At 42.9% G+C, this 15,938-nt stretch overlaps 1 pseudogene; it reads left to right on the top strand.

The window, feature by feature from the left end:
- Window positions 1–202: 202 nt before the first annotated feature.
- On the top strand, window positions 203–14,590 carry LOC128863696 (guanine nucleotide-binding protein subunit beta-like protein; annotated as a pseudogene).
- Window positions 14,591–15,938: the final 1,348 nt, after the last annotated feature.

The following is a 15,938-nucleotide window of genomic DNA, read 5'->3' on the forward strand; positions in this document are numbered from 1 at the left end:
CTAATGCCATGCCGAAAAGGGTCATAAAGTCCCGAACGTTGTGAAAATCGAAATAAAACCAATTGTAAATAGTCAGAAAGCAACAACAACATCAAACAACGATAATAAGAAAGGAAGAAAAATGCAGCAACAAAGAATTACAAAATATCGAAAGAAACAAAAAACACAACGAAAAAAAACCTCTGAATATTGGAAACGTGCAATGAAATTGGTAAGCGAAGCGTCACGCTGTGCGAAAGGTGTGCATGACGCGGCGAATGGTGGCGGCGACCAGTTGCAGACAGCAACTAAGTGCGCTGTAGTAGCTGCAACAGACTGCTCGTCGGCTATGCGCGCGCGAGGATGCCAAGTGAGACTGTAAAGCCGCCATTTAGACAGATTGCCGTAGCAGACAAACCGGCTGCTGGGGGCCTTAATGACTTGCTGACTAACCGACCGACAACTGGCTATAGTTTGCCGGTGAAGTTGCCGTCAGACGTCAGGTTTGTGTTGTGTACACCGCTCAGACCGGCTGGCTGCATCGCACAACACAGTACAGCCGCGTCCTATGGGGCAGGCAGACTAACAGACGCATTATTGGCAGCAGTCAAATTAATGTGTACAATCGTAGGTGGCTGCATTTCAGACACAAACGAGCTGCAACTGTAGAGCCCAAAAACGTGATTAAATTTTAATATTTGATTTTTTTTCGCTCTGCGCATTTGCAGCAAATCAGTTTGAAATGTTCGTTGCGTGTGTGTTCCGATTGCCTAAATCCAACTAATTGGGTATTTATTTATGTGCGGCCGCAATGCCACTTACACCCACACCCAGCACTGCTACTCTGTTGCAACCTTTGCGACCCTGTGCGTTGCCAGGCAGCATTTGATGCGTTGTTCGGCAACCCAGCACGGCATACATACGCATATTATAGTGTGTATGTGTGCAAGTGTGCGTGCTCAACCTTACTGTTGCGGCATACCACGATTGCGGCTTATAAGTAGCCCCGAGAAGCAACTCATAAAGCGGCGCCACCCTCAATTACGCCACCCCGCCACATTATTAGTATATAGAGACATCTAAGTATAATCCGGGGGTGTCAAGATTGGTCGCCTAGGGAGCGAAATTTCATTGGATGTTGAATCCTTAACTTTGTGTTTTTTCGTTTGATACAAATATGTTGAGTTGGAGATCGATGATGCGTGAAAATACACATTTAGGCAGACTTCTACGTCCACGTCCGAGCTCTTTAGGCGACAGCAAAGGAATACAGGGTTTGATTGAAAAGTAATGAGCCTTCCCGCGCGGAGCGTGTGCCAAGCGATCAACCGAATCGGCTGGTGGGGGAAAATGATCGTTGGACCTTCCCCTTCCACTAGAAACCGATCCCAGTTCGCTGGTAACAGCGGTGCAGTCAACATCGCTCCGCGCGTGAAAGCTGTTTTAAAAGTGTGTTAGGATTTTGCAATGGCGAAAATGCAGCGATCATTGGAGAAACGTTATTCGATCAAATTTTGCGTAAAGCTAAACAAAACGAGTACCAAAACCATTGGGCTGCTCAAGGAAGCTTACGGGGACCAATCTCTGTCCAGTGCCCAGGTAAAACGCGCATGTCGAAATCCAAGGTCAAAACCATGCTGATCATCTTTTTCGACTCTCGAGGCATCGTCCACAAGGAGTTTGTACCTCCAGGAAGTACTGTAAACGTGGCATTTTACAAAGAAGTGCTCCTTCGGCTGAAAAACCGCGTCGCCCGGGTTCGGCCCGACCTCGTCAACAATTGGACTCATCATGCGGCGACAATGCGCCGGCGCACACCGTACCTCTGCACGTCTACATTGGCAAAGATGGGGGTTTCGGTGCTTCCCCACCCTCCCTATAGCCCAGACCTGTCCCCTCCGGACTTCTTCTTGTTCCCGCGCCTGAAAAGAAAGCTGAAGGGGAGACGTTTCGACTCCATCGAGGCGATCCAAAAAACTGTGACAGCCGAATTGAACGCTATTCCGGCGATGAGTTTAAAAAATGTTTCCTGCCGTGGAAAGACCGCTACCAGCGGTGTTTTGACGCTCAAGGGTCCTATTTTGTGGGTAGGCAGGGAACTATATTTTACCTTCCGGTTTTGTCGTTTAGTGGATGAAAATCCGAAAACTATTTAGTATTATTTGGTATTGCAGATCGATGCGACCTCAAAAACTTGAGGCGCTGGTCATCTAATATTAGGCTAACAAACCAATTTAAGGCGCATTCATGGATATACAGATGGCTCAAAGCTCGAGGGCAGAGTGGGTGGAGGTGTACGAGTATATTTTAAAGATCTGGGGATCTCCTTCAGTTTTCGGCTCCCCGACTGCTGTAGTGTCTTTCAAGCTGGACTGATCGCAATAATGAAACCCGCGATACTGGTACAAAGTAATGCGATACCCGGAAATGATATCTACGTTTTCACTGATAGCCAGGCGGGAATAAAATCTCCCTCAAAGCAGTTGACAACCTCCGAGGTAACCATAAAATGCCGCATATCTCTTAACGAGAAGGTTGAGTCATATCACCTAAAGGTAACATGGATCCTGGCCATTGTGAGATTGAGGATAACTGCAGAACTAGCGAGACTCGACAACAAGTTGACCGATACATAAACAATGACATGGGTATACCCTTACAAACATGTAAGCTACTTATCTTTGAGGAAACCGGAAAAGCAGCGAATGAAAAATCGCGTAATGAAACCTCTGAATCTGCAAAATCGCCAGGCAGTTGTGGCCGACTCTGAATGCTAAACACACTACAGTCTTAGCACACTGATCTCAGTTATAATGGGACACTGCCCCACCCAGAAGATGGGCACGCAAACACATGAATTCTGCAGAAGCTGTCTAGATGAGGAATAGGAAGAGACGATCTCGCACGTTCTGTGCCATTGTTCTGCTATACCCAGACATAGGTTGACTATTCTAGGCACAAATTTTTTTAATGTATTGGAAGATTGCAATTCTGCAGAAATCAGGGATATAAATATTTTGAAAAGAACGCACTGGTTTTAGGTGAGATAAAGACAAGTTCCCCATGCGACATCATAATGGGCTATGAGCTTAAGTGTGTCCCACAGGGCAACCGCTTCAGTCTAACCCATGTATAGAGGTGACAGTCATAACATTACGTAAGCCAAAGATTTGGATACGTTTGCTGGCGATACGTTACGCCTGGTAACGTTGGACTGCAAAATTTCAATTTATTTCGTATCTTAGTCATGGCTACAAGATTTATAGCTATCGTGCCGCTGAAGAAACACGGAGGGCAGCTTTTCTTTGGGTTTTGCTAAGAATCTTGCGGCAACACTCAGCTTTAGGTGTATCCGGCCATACTTCTGCAGTGGTCACCTTTCTTATCTGGGTTTAGGGGCACAGCAACATTAGAGAAAATGAGACAATGAACGAATTGACTAACACAAGAGCCTATCTGAAATCTGGAATTCTCTTTCATTCTACTACAAAACTAATTACAAAGCACTTTTTTCAAGTGGTAAGTGGAATATGGGAATCGGCTATAAAATATACACCGGACTAGGTAAGCAATTGAGTAGTAAAGTTTTCCCTCGACGAACAAAACTACCACTTTATAAGGCTCTAATCATGCCCGTCTTAACATATGGCGCAGAAGTTTGGACGATGGCAATGTCCGACGAGACTTTCCTTGGAGTGTTTGAGAGGAAGATTCTGTGGAAGATTTTTAGATCTCCGCACGTTAGCAATGACGCGTATCGCAGGATAAAGATCCAGAGGCTTCGTTGGCTGGGTTATATCATCCGAATAAATACAAACACTCCGGCTCTGAAAGTATTCCATGCGGTACCAGCTGGTGGTAGAAGAGAAAGACCTCCTCTGTGTTGGAAATATCAAATGCAGAAGGACTTGGATTCACTTGGTGTTTCCAACTGACGCGGGTTAGCATGAGAAAGACACGACTGGCGCGCTTTGTTACACTCGCCCAAAATCGCGTAAGTGGCTATTGCGCCAATCAAGAAGAAGAAGGGGCATATGGCCAGACAAACCAAGCGCGTGAAATAGCACGCGAGCTTTGGCTATGAAGAGAACCAAACGTCGACTAACTAGGGCTGTGTTAACCGCCTCGTACTACAGATCAAATTCATCATGTGGATGACATCTGAGCTCACTATATGCGCAGGCGTCGCCAAAGTTAAGAGCCAAGACACCTCGCAAGATAGGGCAGCTGAACGGAAGGTTCTCTACACAGATATTGCAAAAGAGGGTTGAATAAACCCAAGTCTCACCTCGTGCATGCCGAACGGATAAGTTCGGAGGAGGACACCCAAAGTATTCAAGAGTTACCGAGAGATTTATTAGCATCAGAAGTTCCCTCGTGCGTCTCCTTTTCACGCGTGGCCAGAAGGACCTCGCAGCCATGCAAGTTTGCGTGTTTACTCAGCGCCCGCTCAATTGACACGAAGTGTACGTTTCGCAAACCACGTTTAGTTATGCAAACACAAATCCTTTTTTTCGTAAGAAAATCAATGCACGGGTCTCTTCTTCTCTAAGTTTATGGAGACAAACGAAGAAGCTGGGGAAGGGTTGAGACGATAACGAATAAAAAAACTTATTTCCTACTACTTTTGTAACTTCTTTTTCGTAGAAATTGGTTAAATGGTTATGTTTTATTACAGCATCTTTCTCTCTTTCTCTTCACTTTATAGCAACGGCGTTTGGATCTGGAAACGGCTTTCAACACCAATTTTCATCTGTCTTTCTAAGAATTCATCCTACAATAATTCATAAAATTTAGCCGTATTATTGTTGTGCAAATATTAATCAAGTAATCGTCCGTCGTGGCCGAATGAGTTGGTGGGTGACTACCATTCGGAATTCAGAAAGAGAACGTCGGTTCGAATCTCGGTGAAGGATCAAATTAAGAAAATTTGTTTTCTAATAGCGGTCGCCCCTCGGCAGGCAATGGCAAATCTCCGAGGGCATTTCTGCCATGAAAAACTCCTCATAAAAATATATGCCGTTCGGCACACCACAAATAGGAGGAGGAGCTCTGCCAAGCAATAAAAAGAGGGTGTACGCGCCAATTATTATAATCGTCACTCTATTCTCGTCTGTCACCTACTTTCCACGCTTCTTCCGGTCTAGAGAATTTGTTTCGGTTCCAGGGTAGTATCAATTCTAATATCCCAAAGCGCCAGATTGATTGAAATGTAGTAGACCAACTGATATTTTCTTTTGCACCCTTAAAAGTACTAGGGTTGCCAGATACACTTTCAGCTAGTTTGTTAAGGAGTCACGGCGGACTCATCATGAAAGTTCCAGCCTGATTATATGACGTAACCAGAGTCTGATGCCGTAGCCGAATGGGTTTGTGCGTAACCATCATTTTGTGGAAGTGAGTTTCGAAACCCGTTCGGCACGAAACTCCCAAAAACAACAGCATATCATAAAAAACCATAGGCTGTTCAGAGGTGGCATAAAACTGTGGGAAAAATTAAGACGTTCAAGTTAGGGAGGAGCTCTGCCAAATATCCAACAGAGGATGTAAGCGCCGTTGTTAGCACTTGGACGATTATGGAATTTATCATATATCAGCAGGTGTAATTAGCAAAGAAGTGGACGCCAAGCTGCCTAAATATTAGCGCCATAAGAGCAGGACAGCTGAAGAGAAGCTGCTCTCACGACAACTGTCGCAAAAAGGACTACAAATAATACCGAAGTAATCTTCTTATTCAGCTCCATGCCGATTTTGACTACTCAGAGCAGGACAGCTGAGTAGAAGCTGCTCTCTCGACAACTGCCGCAAAAAGGACTGCAAGGAATACCGAAGTAATCTTCTTATTTAGCTCCATGCCGATTTTGACTACTCATTCATCTCAAAAGGCTGTCTCGAGAACTGCATTTCCAACTGAGTGAATTTTGTCGGAGCGGATTACTGTGAGAATAACAAAGTAGATTCTGAAGGCTCAATAAACACTGAATTAAAGTAGACAATGTCCTCCACCCATGTAGAAATCGCGAATTTCGAGAAACTTAATTTAAGTATTTTTTTAAAGGCTGGTAATCCGAGGCTACAGAAATATGTCAGTTCTATTTATGCAAATAAACGAAAATATCCCTTTTCCAGCTGAACGGGTGAAGTTTTTCCAGCCCTGCCTTATGCGTAAATGATATTTATTGGTACGCTCAGTGCACTGCAACGAGCACCACAGCATCCCAATTTGTGCCACCGGGCGCTTGTTAAGCATCATCGGAACGACCGAATGTCAGCGCTGTTTCGAAATCGTAGTACAAATCGACGCTATTAAATTTCCAAATCAGTTTACAGGCCGTTTTGTGCTAATAATCCGTTAATTGGCAACTGTTGCAATACGTTTCAGATATTGCACAAGTATTTATGAATGGTTGCATCATGAAAGCAGCAGCCACCGCAAAGTCTTTAGTCAGTCAACCAGACAGCTAGTTAGCATTGGCTTGACAAGCAAATTATATGGAATACTTTATACGATTTTGCACACACACAAACTTACGGTTTAAAATGCATACACACATGACCGTTAGTGAAAGCTTTAAATCAGTGGTTGTTGCTGTTATTGCTTACGTTGTTGCCATAGTTATCCTTTAATGAGGTTTGCCTAAAGGGCACACAACTACGCACAAACGCTCGCTGAGTTACGCTCGCATCGCATAAGTCGCCAATTAAGACGATTTGCGGTAAATCATTAAATGGACGTGTGGTCGGATGGTCTGTGACCCTGCAGGCACGTGTGCCAAGCAATGCTTTTCTCCACCTCCACTCCCACCTCCGTCGCTAAAGCGATTGTATGCGAAATCAGCTAAGTAGGGGAATTGAGATATTTTTGAACTTTACATTGGTGTTACACGATAAACAGATTTACGTTCAAAGATGGGAATGTTTTAAGCTATTTGGGCTTGCGCGGAAAAATCCCACCAAATTCAAGGATTAGAGTTGCGAGAAATTGATTCAAAGCTGATTGAGCTTGGGTTGATTTTTGGCTAATTACTTCCTTTTAAAAGAATTGCGCTAAGCAGGTATTTTTTTTGATTCGCCTACCACAAATGGCAGCAGCCGCCGTAGTTGAGTGAGTTTGTGTTTGACAAGCATTCGGGGGTACCCGGCTTCGAAACCCAGTGTGGGTACGATGCACCAAATTTCGTTGAAACAATTTTTCTTCTAATAGATTTTTCTTCGTGTTTTTTCTTGCGTTTTGCAACCGATTCAGCTTCCAACTCTTGGCGAAACTTATGAACGAATAAACGGGCGCGCCTAGGAAAATTAGAAAAGAGATTTCTAAAACGGTGTGATTTGCAAAAATTGCGACGATAACTGCATGCCTATTCATTTCTTGAGTTAAGTAGTAGTCCTGCATGTCCTGCATCTGAAAAAGAGCAAAACGAAAAATAATGGCTTTGGGCTTGCCATGCTACTTGTATCTTATAATCAGGCTCTCAACGATAGCAGTCGGAACTAAACGAAACTAAACTCAAAGGCAGTCAGAGCTTCCGAGCCACTGAGCCAACATTTTTGTAATAAATTAATAGCAGTTTGTCCCTCCATGCGTTTTAATTTCTTTAACTTTGCTTTATCTCTAAAATTCACGTCAGACTTTTAAAATTAATAGTTGGTGTGCTATGAACTTTTAAACCGTGTAGACTCACACTCACTCACTGAGTTTTGTCTGGTAGTCTCCTAGTTGCAATGCTTTAATTAGCCTACTGGTAGTATACTAAATACTTCACCTTTGGCTAGGTTCGAGTGGCTGTCGCCAAAGTCACAAATTGTTTACCAGTCCCTTAAAACTAATATCTCTTGCCTCTAGCACTGGACTGGAACCCGCAAGGGAGCAGAAGTCGCGGTCGGTCACAGATTAGTTGCAGAGGTCCATGTAGCGCGAGCTTGCAGTTGCCGATATCACATTGGAAGGCGCAAAAACAACAGCCCAGAGATGGAAGAGTCCCAAACGGAGTGAATAAGTATAATAATGGTGTCTCTACATACCGAATTATGTTTTCGCACAGCGCCCAGTGACGGAGGAGAAAAGAACTACTCATTCCTCCCTATCGTTGCTTCAACTTCTTTAGAACCCATCAAGTGAACTTCCTACTTTTCTGCATCATTTCCGGTCATCGTACTTGTTTCCGGATCAGTTCCACCGACGTCTGCATTGATATACGGCAAGGTACGCTTTGTTGTTTTAGCATCTCGCCTACAAGAGAATGCTCCCAGTAGCAGTATGCGAATTACAAACGGCATACCTATGAGCTCTTTTGAAAGAAAAGTCTGCTTGGTCGTATCTTACCTTGCATACTCATACGCCACACAATTTCCTTCAATATCCATAAGATCCAGGACACATGTAAGATAAATTCTAGCCTGTTTAGCAGAGATCGAAGACAGATGTAGACAAGTTTAGAATTGCAAGTGGCAGAGCCTAGAGCTCTAATTGCCATCTGACCGTTACCAGATATAAAGATATCTCTTGCTCACACATGGATCGATCGCTCACTCCCTGCGAAAGAGTGACAATAACATCGCCAAATAGGCGCTGGCGGTGGAAGCCCTTCCAACAGACAAAATGAAATGCAGGCAAACCACGAACGAACTGGCGCCATCCAACGAAGGCTGCCCGAGAATGAACTTGGAGCTCTTGCACAAAATCTTGTTCAATGGCGGAGAGGAGTTGTTGCCGCCCGAACAGGGCGAGGAAGAAGAGGATTTGGTTTAGAGGCTGACGACCAAACAGTAGCTAATTACATTGCGTTAACTGATTTAAACTGTTAAAGAAATTCACCAGTTGTTGATATTTAACCCTGCCATATGCGCAGGTGTAGCAAAAAAGTGAGAGCCCAAATAACTAAATCTTAGACCGACGATAGCAGGGTAGTTGAGGAGAAGGTACTGAGATGTTATCACCTCATGCTCCAGTCAGCGTCTGTAGAAAGGAATTGAAGCAATCCCAAGTGTCACCGCATGGATACCGAACGGACAATGCTTGGTAAGGACACCCATTGAATTCGAGAGCTGCAGCTTTGTTAGCCTTAGAAACTCTCTCGAGCATAGCCAATCTACCCGTAACCAGAAGGAGCTCGCTACTTTGCACGCATGCTCAAAAAGCCAGCGCTCGCTGAGTTGAACAGGAGCAGATAAAAATTCTCAAAGGAGTCCTAATCCTCTCATCTCGCGAGTACCTGTCTCAAGGGTCCCTTGTTTAGCCAGCTCATCAGCCTAACCACTTTTTGTTATGCCACTGGGACCGGGAACCCAAAAGAGCCTAATATCGAAGTATTCGTATGCAGAGAAATCAGGCATTCGCTGTCTTATTTCGGGCGCATTAAAAACGAGTACATGGCCCTAATTGCCGCCAGGCAGTCGGAGTAGATATTTACCTACCTTAGTGTAATTTCTTAAAATAAAGTCTAGCAATACTTTTCACCGATTTTTATTCAGTACTCGATACTTGTTTCAGCTACCAGAAACAAGTAAAAGTATCTACACCAAAAAGGTGTCGCACAATCATTAGCACTGCTAAGCTATAAACGCCTTATCCTGCCAACTCCGACTAACACATCTTAACTACAGGAGCGCTTAGAACCAGTCCTACTGAAGCGCTCAATATACTAACTCATCTGTGTGCGAGACTCAGAGACATAGGAAGTTGGACAACAAGGTCGTATGGTCACAGCAAGATCCTCTTACAGGGACCCTTGCTGTTAAAAAACATATCAGACTACACAGTCCCCGACCTTAACTTCAAGAAAGACTTTACGGCACGTTTTCCACCGAGAGCCGAATGGAGCAAAGGGAAGGTGATTGGAAGACACGATATCGAAATCTATACCGATGGTTCTTAGATGTGGTGTGGGAGCTGGCTTCAATTCGAAGCCACTCAACCTATCTCAGTCAATTCGTCTTCCTGACTATGACACCGTGTTCCAGGCAGAACTTTTAGCGATCAGAGAAGCATGCAAATCCCTAGAGCTCTATAAGGAAGTTTGTGCAAGAGTAGCTATCTTCTCAGACAGTCAAGCAGCTATAAATACCTTAGACTCCAACTCTATTTCATCCAAACTGGTCTTACAGAGTAGAGAAGAGCTAGAATTGCTTAGTCATTGACTTGAAATTACTCTGATATTGGTTCCCGGTCACAGGAACATACGGGGTAATGAGATAGCGGATGAGCTAGCAAGAAAAGCTTCGACACTAGAAATAGCAGAGCCAGTGACAGTCTCCACCACACTGAACACAATAAAAGCATCCATTGCTTCACACTATCTTGCTTTAGCCGAAAGAAGATGGAAACAACTAACTAACTAACTAAATGATCTGTTAGGATGCTCCCGGCCAAACATCTCACGCATCACTGCAACCCTTACAGGTCATTGGAAAGTATGGGATCATGCAGCTAGACTCAACCTACCCTTCAATCCTATCTGCAGAATCTGTCAAGCTGAAGGGGCGAAGGAAAGTCTTTGCCACTACCAATGTTAATGCCCAGGGCGAGCTAGGGCATGACTCCGCTCCTTTGCTAAGCCTTTCTTGCAGTAAATTAATGAGTTCTCAGACATCCAGAATATAGAATCACTAAATGGATCTGACTTAGAAAAAAAAAAAAACAATCATACGAGGACGATGGTAGTAAAACGGTGCTGGTCACTACTTAGGATTATTTCAGTGGAAATACTCAACCACTTCAACAACAACAACAACCACATTTCACTTATTATTATACATCCCCTCAGTAGCTTGTTAAAATTTTTCAAAATGATGTGATTTACTCCGAAAATAATCACTCGTATAGCAAAACTGCATTTGCGCAATTCCGTTATATTTTTCGTGGTATGCACCTCGAAAGTCTTCAAATTTTATTGACCATTTAAAGCTTTCACTTTGAGAAAAATTATTCACGCCAAGTTGATAGCCAAACAATTTCCTAATCAAATCACTATTGGTGGGTAATACTGCGCAGGCGTCGGGATGTCTAAACGATTCGATTGCTATTACAGCGCAGACATAACGGCGTCAGACTCAAAACAATTGTGGATTTGACTGATTGTTGGCGTTAAGCAACTATGAAAAATGCACTGAAATGCATTTAAAATGCAATTCAAATTTTGACAGCTGGTTGGAATTTACTTATTGACTTTTTGTACGCTGTTTGATGTGCGTCTCATTTGATTTTTTTCTTTATTCTTTTCTTGTATTTTTTTATGTTTTTTGGTTATTTTTTTTCTTCTCTGAATAATCAGCAGCCAAACGCATTATTGGGCCAAATGTGTGCTATGTAAATGACTGAAACAAAGGTAATTTAATAGAGAAGGCAGGGGAACAATTTAGTGGCTGCATATGAAGTGGCGCGTCTAAGTGAGCCGAAGGCACAGAAGACTCAGTTAGACAAGTGAAGAGGCAAATGCCACTGCAACTCAATTAGAAAACAAGGGCAATTGGATTTTGTGGCACTTAATTTTTATTTTTATTTTTTTATTTCTTATTTTGGCTCTTCCAAGTGTGCAGTGTGTGGTCTAGATAAATGTATACCTATGTTTTTAAAGCAATGAAAACTCATAACTGCCTTTGAAAATGGCCTTTCTATGCTTACATACATACATATGTATATGTACTTAAGTACCTACGTATGTCTGTGTGTATGATATGGAAAACGTTTTATTTCCTTTATTTTCTTCTATCTCTAAAAGCTTCTTGTACGCATTTCTTGACACTCAAATATGACCTCACAGCCTCACTCATCGACCACCACTCACCGACCACTCACTACACCAAATACAACCCAATGCTATTCCAAATCGAACGATGATTTACTTTCTGGCCTAACGAATGCTTTCACACATTGTTTACGATTTTTGTTACTGCCATAAAATGTTGATGCTGAAATTCCTAACACCAAAGTGCTGCTGCGCATGCGCGTCCCTACTTTCCCAAAGCGCGCGCCACCGAACGACACGGTAGCCACAGCAATATGCGCACACATACATACATATACACATGCATACGTACGCGATCCGTTTGGCTGTCGTAATGGCCAAATTAGTACCATTTTGGATTTTTATTGGCCATTTTTATGATCGCCACTAAACTGCCAGCGATCAGCGATTTGCATAAATAACATCAAATCTACGCAACGGTAAGAAAATCGACAAGCCAGCACACAACGTACGAGTGTTTAGCTTGGTTGGTTTATGAGTGAAAATTATCTATGTTAATGTGTGCGTAAATATGTGTTTGAGAATATTTATAGTCATATACAGTGATGAGCAATAGTGTGAAATGTATCGAACTTGAAGCCTTTTTCGGAAGTAATCAGAAACTAGAAAGCTCACTGATCGCATAATTGGATCAAAATTCTCTGCCATACTTCTGGTCGAGCTACAAATTTTGCCACACTGGCCTCAAAACAGCTGTACAAAAGTTTTTTTTTCATGAAGTTTCCTCCCTTCCGTTGTAGGGTCACGATACATGCCTTGCCAGTGTCGCTTTTTTAGAAATTTGTTTGATTCTTAACTCTCTTGTCTTACCTTTGGTACACAATTCACTAGCCACAGCTATTATTTACAACTTTAAAACAATTTTTGCTTCAAATTTATCTTACCATACTTCCGATCTCTACTTTGACGAATCGAGCCATGAAATTTCTAAAGACTTTTGCCACACTTCTCCCTTTACGGATAGAGCCAGAAAACTTCTTTAGGAAGCTTTTGGTTTTGAAGCCTCTTACCATACTTCTGATCTCTACTTAGACGGGTCGAGCCATGAAACTTCTTTACAAAGTTCTGGGCTCTAAAGTTTCTTAGCATACTTTTGATATCTCTTTTGACGGATCGAGCCATAAAACTTCCTACAAATTCTAGGCTCTGAAGTTTCTTACCATACTTCTGATCTCTCTTTTAACGGATCGAGCCATGAAACTTTTTTACAAAGTTTTGGGTTCTAAAGTTTCTTACCATACTTCTGATCTCTACTTTGACGGGTCGAGCCATGAAACTTCTTTACAAAGTTCTGGGCTCTAAAGTTTCTTACCATACTTCTGATCTCTACTTTGACGGATCGAGCCAAGAAACTTCTTTACAAAGTTCTGGGCTCTAAAGTTTCATACCATACTTCTGATCTCTACTTTGACAGGTCGAGCCATGAAACTTCTTTACAAAGTTCTGGGCTCTAAAGTTTCTTACCATACTTCTGATCTCTACTTTGACGGGTCGAGCCATGAAACTTCTTTACAAAGTTCTGGGCTCTAAAGTTTCTTACCATACTTCTGATCTCTACTTTGACGGGTCGAGCCATGAAACTTCTTTACAAAGTTCTGGGCTCTAAAGTTTCATACCATACTTCTGATCTCTACTTTGACGGGTCGAGCCATGAAACTTCTTTACAAAGTTCTGGGCTCTAAAGTTTCTTACCATACTTCTGATCTCTACTTTGACGGGTCGAGCCATGAAACTTCTTTACAAAGTTCTGGGCTCTAAAGTTTCATACCATACTTCTGATCTCTACTTTGACGGGTCGAGCCATGAAACTTCTTTACAAAGTTCTGGGCTCTAAAGTTTCTTACCATACTTCTGATCTCTACTTTGACGGGTCGAGCCATGAAACTTCTTTACAAAGTTCTGGGCTCTAAAGTTTCTTACCATACTTCTGATCTCTACTTTGACGGGTCGAGCCATGAAACTTCTTTACAAAGTTCTGGGCTCTAAAGTTTCATACCATACTTCTGATCTCTACTTTGACGGGTCGAGCCATGAAACTTCTTTACAAAGTTCTGGGCTCTAAAGTTTCTTACCATACTTCTGATCTCTACTTTGACGGGTCGAGCCATGAAACTTCTTTACAAAGTTCTGGGCTCTAAAATTTCATACCATACTTCTGATCTCTCCTTTGACGGGTCGAGCCATGAAACTTCTTTGCAAAGTTCTGGGCTCTAAAGTTTCTGACCACTTGAACGTTTAACTTTGTTACACTAGAATTCAATGAGCCATGAAACTGCATATATAGAAAAATTTTAGAAAAAAAAACCCGAATATCACACCAAGGAAGTTCACTCTGTTGCCTTCTCCACTGACAATTGTCAATTTGTCTCTAACTCTCGCGACATATCCCTCAAGCTGTGGAACTCTTTGACCGAGTGCAAGTTGACTATCCAGGAAGATAGACATATGGATTGGGTTTCATGCGTGCGTTTCTCGTCAAATCGTTCCAACCCCATTATCATCTCCTGTGTTTAGCATCGCATCGTGGGAGTCTGAAGGTAACTGTTGACTGTTTCACCTGACCTTTTATTGTGCACCTCTGGTGACAAGAATTCCAAAGCTCTGTTGTGGGACCTGAATGGCGGCTAGAGCTTGTAGACTTTGGAGCATATTGACATCGTCAGCGCGTTATGATTCTCGCCCAACCGTTACAAGGTGTGCGTTGCTTAAAGTCCATCCATTAATATCTGGGATTTGGCCTGCAAGAAGACGAACTCCGCCTCGATTTTGTATCGGCCAGCTCCAAGACTGATCCACCACAATGTTTGTCATTGGCATAGTCCGCCGACGGTCATACCCTGGCTACTCTTACAAGAACTTATTTATAAATGTATTGCTCAAGGAGCTTCTCAGAAATACACTCGGAGCTTTGGCATGGCCTGTCGGAGCTTTGGCATGGCCTTATTTTCAATCATATGATATTTCATGCACGGAGACTCGAACCTGTGCACTTTCGAATAGTAGTCACGCACCAACCCGTTCAGCCACGGTGGCAATCAGTTTGGAGTCGGCTTAAAACTTTAGGTCACTCCATTTGTGGAACAACATCAACACGCACACCACAAAGAGGAGGAGCAGCTCGGCCAAACAGCCAAAAAGGTTGTAAGCGTCAATTATTTATCCAGATCTGGATTGGGTTAGAGTATTGCACATGACTGTTTGGTTGTGGTGGCGATCTCGCTGTTGGTGGCACCTAATGTGTTGGTGACGATGCGCTTTTACTGAGTAATCGATTTAATTTAAATTTCTTTACAGCTAAAAACCATTAAAAACACATCGGCGCACTTATGTGAATATGTGTGTGTGAGTGCGTGAGTGTGCCGAGTGCATTTCTGGACACTATGTATGTATATATGTGTGTATGCGCGCGCCAGACAACAAACAGGTACAAGAAGTCCAGCGTACACCAATTGAGGGCAATAAAATCAAGTCGTTGTTGCCAACCCTGATGACACTTTCTAGCTGACGACGATAGCGATGACGACGACAACGACAACGATGACGACGACGCCGGTGGCGGTGGCGGTGTCGGTGACGTTGGTCCGGCACTTGCTCGTAAAACAACCTCATAGGAGCATTTGTCAACGCATTTAAACGCCTAAATAGCCAACTAACCGAACTCTAAATGGCCACTAAAAACTTTAAACCAAAAATGAACGAATGTGATATACGTCAGTTGCTTCTGGCCAGACACGTTGGTCGTCGCCACAGCCGCCACCGCTACCGCCGCCGTCACTGCTTTTGCTATCATCATAAAATCATCAATGTTTTTGCTCTTATTGTTATTTTTGCCTTTTTCTGCCCATGTGTGAAGTGCTATTTTTGGTACGTTTGCTGCTATTCCGATCGCACTGTCTACTGTATCCAACAAGTTTAATTGCCGTTGATAACAACCAGTTCGCCAGCAGCTTAAGTCAACACTCTAACCGACTAAGTATGAGGCAAACAGCCAAACAGCCAAGCAGCCCAACCTTCCTTACTCTCTTCGCGCATACTTAGCTAAGCTTAATGTGACTGTTTCTTGTGCTTGGGGATGGCTTCAAATAAGTGAAAGAAAATCACTATTCGATGGATGGTGTTTTTAATGGCCAAAACAAATTCATAATCTCCCATAAAATGTTGCTTAATTTGAATAGTATTTTTATTTTTTTTTTTTCGTACCTCTTCACTTGTCTT

Source organism: Anastrepha ludens, chromosome 5, assembly GCF_028408465.1.
Source record: "Anastrepha ludens isolate Willacy chromosome 5, idAnaLude1.1, whole genome shotgun sequence".
In the NCBI taxonomy this organism is placed as follows: Eukaryota; Metazoa; Arthropoda; class Insecta; order Diptera; family Tephritidae; genus Anastrepha; species Anastrepha ludens.